Source organism: Penaeus monodon, chromosome 12 (assembly GCF_015228065.2).
Source record: "Penaeus monodon isolate SGIC_2016 chromosome 12, NSTDA_Pmon_1, whole genome shotgun sequence".
Taxonomy (NCBI): domain Eukaryota; kingdom Metazoa; phylum Arthropoda; class Malacostraca; order Decapoda; family Penaeidae; genus Penaeus; species Penaeus monodon.
This window is the reverse complement of record NC_051397.1, coordinates 21,583,219-21,590,718: the sequence shown is the minus strand read 5'-3', so window position 1 is coordinate 21,590,718 and position 7,500 is coordinate 21,583,219.

Below are 7,500 nucleotides of genomic sequence, written 5' to 3'. Positions count from 1 at the left end.
CTGGAACCTCCTCTTTGAGGTGATACAGGTGGCTGTTTCACTGGAGAGGGAGTAAGGAAGGGTTCCAAGTAATGATGCCTATCATGTATGTGGATGGGCATCCCCTCTGGTCTCTCCCCAGGGGTTCACACCTACCTACGTGTTTGCCGTTGTGTGGCATCCCTGTACGCTGTGGAGACGGAGTCCTGGAGTTTGAGCGATGTCGTGCACGAGTATGCCTTGCGGCTAGCAACACGCCTCTTTGGTCCCTTATTCCAGCAAGACGGGTCTGATCTTGGTCCAGTCAGATCAATCGGCTGGTCTCCTTCGGGAGGATAGGGTTAAGCAGTCAATGTCGCTGGTCCTGTGAGTGGCAGTTGCCTTGGCTACGTATATCCTCTCACGACCCCTGTGGCTGTAAGGAATTAGTTCTAACATACAGCTTCCCCTTGTTGGACTCCGAGGTGGATGAGGGCGTGAGAGTATGAAAGAACTGCTTATTTTATGACAAGCACTTCTCATCCCCCACAACAAAGACATACAAATGATGATGAACCGTGCAAGGCCCAGACTATGGCAGTCACTCTGAAGTCATACATGGCTTCTCCAGGCCAGCACCCAAATCAGGGAGATCTCTGAGGACCCCTCAGACGTCCTCCCTGGCCAAGATGAAAGCAAAAGCTGAACCAGCCGAAACAGCTGCTGTTCCCACGACCGCAGCCCAGAATTTAAGCCGAAAGGGCGGTCCGAAACTACCCAGGCCGGAGACAGACTCTAAGTGAGAGTCTAGATCCCCTAGGCGTTTCCCACAGTTTAAGGTTCCCTCTAAACCTGAAGGCTTCGACAATACCTACCAATTTGGTAATAGCATTGGAGATGCGGAGTAAAATCTGGTTGTCAATCTGGGTTGCCAGGGACCAGGACATGATTATCATGCCCAAATACCAAGCTACCCTGAATTTCCTGCAGGATGGTGATACTTGGCTTCTCACTTTCGTAGGATGTGGATCTGATTACATCACACCCACAGGTCGTGGACGCTTCCCGAATGTCGAAAGGAAAGAGCCCAACCAGGCAAGTCCTGGTGACCTTGAAAGGAGCCACAGTCACTACCCTTGATCTGAGTAATTGGGGCTCCTTCAATCTATGAACCTATGTCCCTGAGCCAATGCGGTGCTTTAAGTGCCAAAGATACGGTCAAAACCAGGCTAGCTGCAAGGCCAAGCCTAAATGTGGTGTCTGTAGCAAGGCACATAACACCGAGGTGTGCCTTAAGGCACACAAGGAAGGCCAAAGGAACACAACAGCCAAATGTCCCAACTGTGACAAGGAGCATCACGCCTAGAGGCTGGCTTACTCTGTCAGGAAAGAGGCGGCCCTCATGCGACAAGAGGTTGCTAAAAAGCGACCAGACTTTGTTCCTGCTCCCCCAGGCACACATGTCTAGGGACAGAACAAAAGAGTAAGACTTCCCGACCTCCTAAGAGGAAGGAAGCCTTCCACAGCCGACGCCGGATATCTCCAGTAAAAGGGTTTCCGACCATTTCAAAAATGCAGAAAAAGAACCACAGGAAGAAAGGTTCAAAAAGCACTGCAAAAGCCTCCCCAAAAGAAGATACTCTCCTCTTTGACGAGGAAGATATGACTCTCCTGTTGACTGCTGTAGTCACTGCAGTAGCAACAGCTTTGGGGAGGACAACTGAGGAAGCAGAGAAGGCAGTCACGGTCGCCGTGACGGCAATGACCCAGACTATTGCAGTCCTGAAAGGGAGGAAGCTGAACAGAGCCAAAGCAGCCCTACCTCCACCCCAGGATAAGACTCCCCTCCCCACCCCAACCCTGGCCATGCCCTCACAGGCAGAGCCAGAACAGGCTGAATCTGTGCAACCAGCGCCAAAGCAAGTTGACCTTACCTAGGTAAAGTCAGAAATGAGAAAAGATACACAGACAAAGCCTGAAGTCAGAAAAGCCAAACTCACAAAAGTCAGAGCTAGTGGACCAATAGTTAACCTGACATACAGCCCAAAATTAGATGAAGATCCCTCAACCAGCGAGGACTTCACAATAGAGTTATCAGACTCCAACACAACAGACTCACCGAATACAAAGACGTCTCTGATATGACTATCACCATTAACACATCATGACACACAATCTAAGTATACTACAGAGGAACGTCTATGGCTTTAATACAAAGAATGCCACCACCCCATCCTGGCTCCCTGCAGGGCACCGGATGCAGCAGGCCATCACATAGCCAATGTGCTTGAGACTTTCCCCGAGATCACTCTTCTCAATAGCCAAAGCATGTCAGAGGAGGAATCCTATTCCTCACCTTGGCTACCGCGGCTCTGGTGGAGATAATTAGATGGTGTGTCGTTGAGACTCACAAATGACCACTATGACAATATTACTACCCTCATGGATGCTGGCCCAGCCCAAATGCCACATCCAAATCCAAAATGGAAAACAGACGAGGCCAACTGGTAAGCCTTTCACAATGCCTTGGCCCATTGTCTTAGAAGCAATGAACCCACACAGAGTGAAAACATCCACACAGAGTGAAAACAAGTGCTTGAAGCCAGACTTATCAGTGCCATAAATCAAGCAGCCTCACAGACTATACCTAAAACTCGGCCATGGTCCAGAAGTTATAAAGACGCCTGGTACTTTAATGACGAGATTAAGGAAGTCCACTACGGAGTGAACTTGTGTAGAAAACATTTCTGAAGGCAAAGCACCCCTGACAACCTAGCCCTCCTAAGGGAAGCAGTCAGGGATGCCAAGGAAACTGCCATAAGAGTCAGGCAGGAAAAGTGGCTGGAATAGTGTGAGTCCTTGACCACCAGACCACCCTTACAGAACTGTGGCAACAGGTCAGGCGAGCTACTAGCCGCTCAACCCCGAGGTGCACACACCACAACCCTCAATCAGAAGCACACAGACTGGTGCACAAGTTCTCTGCGAGAACAAGCAGCAACAGTCTGCCAGCTGCTTGCTCATATTAGAGAAAGGGCAGCCAAACCAATAACTCAGATGGTATAATCTCTCTGAGGGAACTAAGAAAAACCTACAAACACAGTTTTTTGCACAGCCCTGAGTTCTGATGGGATCTCGTACCCCATTATTTCTCACCTAAGACTGGCAGGTGAGCTTGCATTCATGCAACTCGTCAACAAGTCCTGGGAAACTCTCTACCCTAGAGCTGGAAGAGGGTTATCATAGTTCCCATCCCAAAACCAAAGGAGCCAGGGAAGTACCACCACATCTCTCTCCTCAGTTGTCTGGTCAAGACGGCCAAAAGAATGGTAACTAAACCGACTCTAATAGAAAATGGGACCCCCACATGAACACTTTCATGAGTTCACAAGGGGCATGAGCACAGCACACAGCATAGCCATATTCAGTTGTACCATCCTCTCAATTACAATATATATCTACAAACAAGCAAGAGGTCTGTTTCACCTTTAACGCTGCCCAAGATTTCCGCGTAGTGCTAGACTCGACTGGTCTGCACTCTACCGCTCATCGGCCATCGTTACACAAACTGGATTACATGAAGCTATCAGATGTTGCAGTTCTTCTCATCTTGCATGAATTCCTTGACAGTTCCATTGGATTAGGGTATCCAGTTCTTTAAATTTCATGAGGTGTTTGGCAGCACCTGTGGTCAAAGTTTGCCCCACACCTTTAGGTTGTCCCTTTCCAGGATCTTGGGAAAATCTTTTGAGGGGTTGTTTACCCGTGGAACTAGTTTCCACAGGCTTCCTTTTGACAGGCTCAGGATTTCTTTGCCTGGGCAAAGGACGGACCTGAGCCTTTGCTTTAGGGGCATTCTGCCTAGCAGTGGAGGCCCCTGTGGATGTGGTGGCAGCTGGAGCTATCACCGTTGAGGCCCCTGGAGCCCTGCCTGACGGCTCCAAAGACCCCACTTTGAAATGAGTCTTTTGAACATTCTCAGAATTCCTTTGCCTGGGCAGTGGAGGCCTCTGTGGATGTGGTGGCAGCTGGAGCTGTCACCGTTGAGGCCTCTGAAGCCTTACCTGACGGCTCCAAAAACCTTACTTTGGGAGGAGTCTCCTCAATAGACCCTTCACTCCTACTCTGGTGGAACAATTCACCAGAGGCAGTTTCAGCAATTGGGGACTGAGGTTTAAAGGAAGTGGCAGAGTGTGTGGTGTAAGAAGCACCAGAGGACTAACTTTCTCCTTGCTCCTTATTACCAGTACTTCTTTTTCAAATTTGTACTTTTTACATTGCTTCGAAGAAGCTTCATGAGCTTCTTTGCAGTGGTAACAGCATATTGGACCTGGAAAGTTGTCATCTCCTTGATGACCTGTTGTACCACACTTTACATATACTCTTGGTTGTCCATTTTCCTTAAAACAGCAAGAGTTGGCTCCATGCCCATAACCCTGGCAGTGGAAGCACCTCATAGGGTTGGGCACATATGGCTTTACCTTGAGGTGATACCATGCCAACTTAACTGATTCTGGAAGGACTAACATGTTAAAAGTTAGAAGGAGAGCTGGTGTCGACTGTTCCAAACCATCAACTTTCTTTTTAAAACGTTTTACTGCCAATACATTAAAATTCTCTAGTTCCTCTAACAGTTTCTCCTCAGAATACCTCATCAGGTCTCGGGAAAAGACAATTCCCTTACACTTATTGAGGATTTTGTGAGGAGACAATGAAACTTGAGCCCCAGGGATGTCACATATTGCACGCAGACGTTCACTATTGTCTGGTGAACAAAACCTCAACTATCAGGCTACCATCTCTCTGTGGGGTGATGCGAGATCACGTTGACATACCTCAACTATTTTCTGATGTACTTCAAAAATATTGAGATACATGATTGATACACCATCAATGGTCTTCACTACTAGGTACTTACTATATGAAATGCTTAGTTGATTGAGGAGGACTTTTCCCCCTCTTACCTGGTTTGGGAGCCTGGGAACCATTATGATTCCCATTCTTGCCCTTTGGAAGCTGGAAAGGTTCCAGAGTGACAACATGTGATGTTCCTGAGGGAATGGTCAGGGGACTGTGTAGGTCATCAGGGAGAGAGCTAGATCTTTGTAAATTTGTAGTACTCATACAAATTAGAATTCTTCATTTCCTCACCCACCCACCCACCATGGAGTCCAACGAGGGGAAGCTATAGTTGGGCTCAAAATTTCACAACAGCCACGGCGGTAATGAGAAAATATATGTAGCCACTATTACATACTGATGGCAGTCGCGGGACCTATGCGCTACCGACTGAACAGTGCCTGCTTGACCCTAGCCATATTTGACCAGCCGATTGACTTGACCGGGCCTTGATCAAGCCACCCATCTAACCAGAATAGAGGACCAAAGAAGTGTGTCGCTAGCTGCAGGGCACAGCGTGCAGCATCACCCAACCTCCAGGAGTCCTGTCTCCTGGTAATATGGGATACCACGCACACGTGGGAGAGTTCCTCCTGGTCCAAGTTGGAATGAACCAGGGGTGGGTGCACCATCCCCTCTCATAGGCCTTGGTCCACTAGGAAGCCATTTTGTCTCATCCCTCACTGGTGACCCCTCCAGTATGGGTAGCCCTCTGGTCCAGCTCACCAGATCATTGGGACCTCAAGCCCCCCCACCGCGGCAAGTCGGCTTCCGTTAGGGGGGTCCTAGACCTGGAGAAGGCTTTTGAATTAACAAGTCCTCTTGCTCTTCAGGAGACTGATCCAGAAGGGAATCATAGGAAAGTTCTTGGCTTGGACAGGGGACTATTTCAGGAACAGAACAGCCAAAATCAGATTCCAAGGTCACCTATCACAGCACATGGAACACCTCAGGGTGGGGTCCTCAGTCCAGCCTTTTTCAGCACCTTAATATCCTGCATCCTCAACATACACCTCCTAGTGGAGTGCAAAATCATCTCCTATGCAGACGATCTCGCAAGCATCTCCACTGGACCACATTGCCTAAGTAAAGCCCAGCGCTGTCTGGACCTTGTGTCTGAGGATTGTTGTAGGACAGGACTAAAGATCTCTGCAGCCAAATCCACAGCCATGGCTCTGAGACAAAATGTTCAAGGCACAAGTCTGAGAATCCAGGGAATGGACTTTGACTGGGTCAAGGTCTTCCACTTCCAAGACTTTAAAAAGGAGGTCCTGTACTTGGTTGACCGAACCAAAGCAAGACTGTCATGAGAGCAATGACTGGGAGACACATAGGAGCTAGACATAAAGTACTAAGATCATTCTATGTACTTGCCATCCATCCCATTGTGAACTATGGCTTCTGTCTCCCTGACTGCCGCAAAGCCAATATTAAGAGAAAAATTGGAGACAGTCCAAATTGAAGCTGCCAGTATCATTCTGGGTGCCCCAAGGTGGACCAAGGCCCTCAACCTCCTCATGGGGCCAAACCTTCTCCCCCTGGAATCACGAAGTGATCTAATGGCAGCTCAGTTCCTTTCAAAGGACATCCAAGCTCCCAGGAAAACAAACATGAGACAAAAAATACTCAGACGCCTAGAACAAGACCATAAGTTGTTTGCAAACAACTCCCGGCTGTCTCACCGGATGTTGATACACTATCAGCATAAAAGAAAAACTACTTGCCATGGGCATGGACTCCTCCCACCCCGACTTTATTGAAGCCCTGCCGTGGGAACAAACCTTGATCGAGTTCTCTGTTATGAGCTTGTCAAGGAGAAACAATCAATACCCCATGCCTAGTCTAAAGGCAGAAGTTGAGAGGGTCATTGCAGCCATCACTCCTCCGGGTAGTAGAACCTACTTCATGGATGGATCAGTCGATCCCTTAAACCACACTTCAGGCGCCGGCTTTGCAAAATCCATGAGGGTAACAGACAATGCCTCCTCGCTACAGGCAGAGGCAGTTGCGATCATGGAAGCCCTATCCCACATGTCCCTGAGGGAAGGACAAGTGGTCATACACATAGACTCCAGGGTAGCCATTGACTGTCTACAGCAAAGCTCACCCAAAGACATCTACTTCCTGACCACTGTCCTTACCATAGCACAAAGGATTCTTGCTCAGGGTCCCTAGCCACATAGGTATCACAGGGAATGAGCTTGCTGACAGACTAGCTGACATTGGCAGGAGTATGCCCCCAAATCCCATGATCATAATGCCACAGCTCGTGCCTTCTTCCTGCAGCTTGAGAGAAAACGAGATCCTCCCCCTCGGGCATATGGTACTCAGACGCCACAGGCTATGAGCCACTGGCACTCTCTGAAGCAATCAATAGAAGTACTGAAGTCATTCTTCACAGAATCAGACTAGGTTACCATTGTGCATGGCAGATCATAGAGACAATTGATTATACAGACAGGTATTGCATGCACTGTGGCGAGCCGAACGCCACGTTGGCACATTACTTACAGAATTGTGAGCACACACAATTTCTGAGACAAGGTCCGCCCACAATAGCCGCCGGGCTGGTAAAGAGATTATGCTGCATGCTTACATCATGACGGCAGGAGCGCCTGCTGGCAATCCCGCCACCACAGTAAG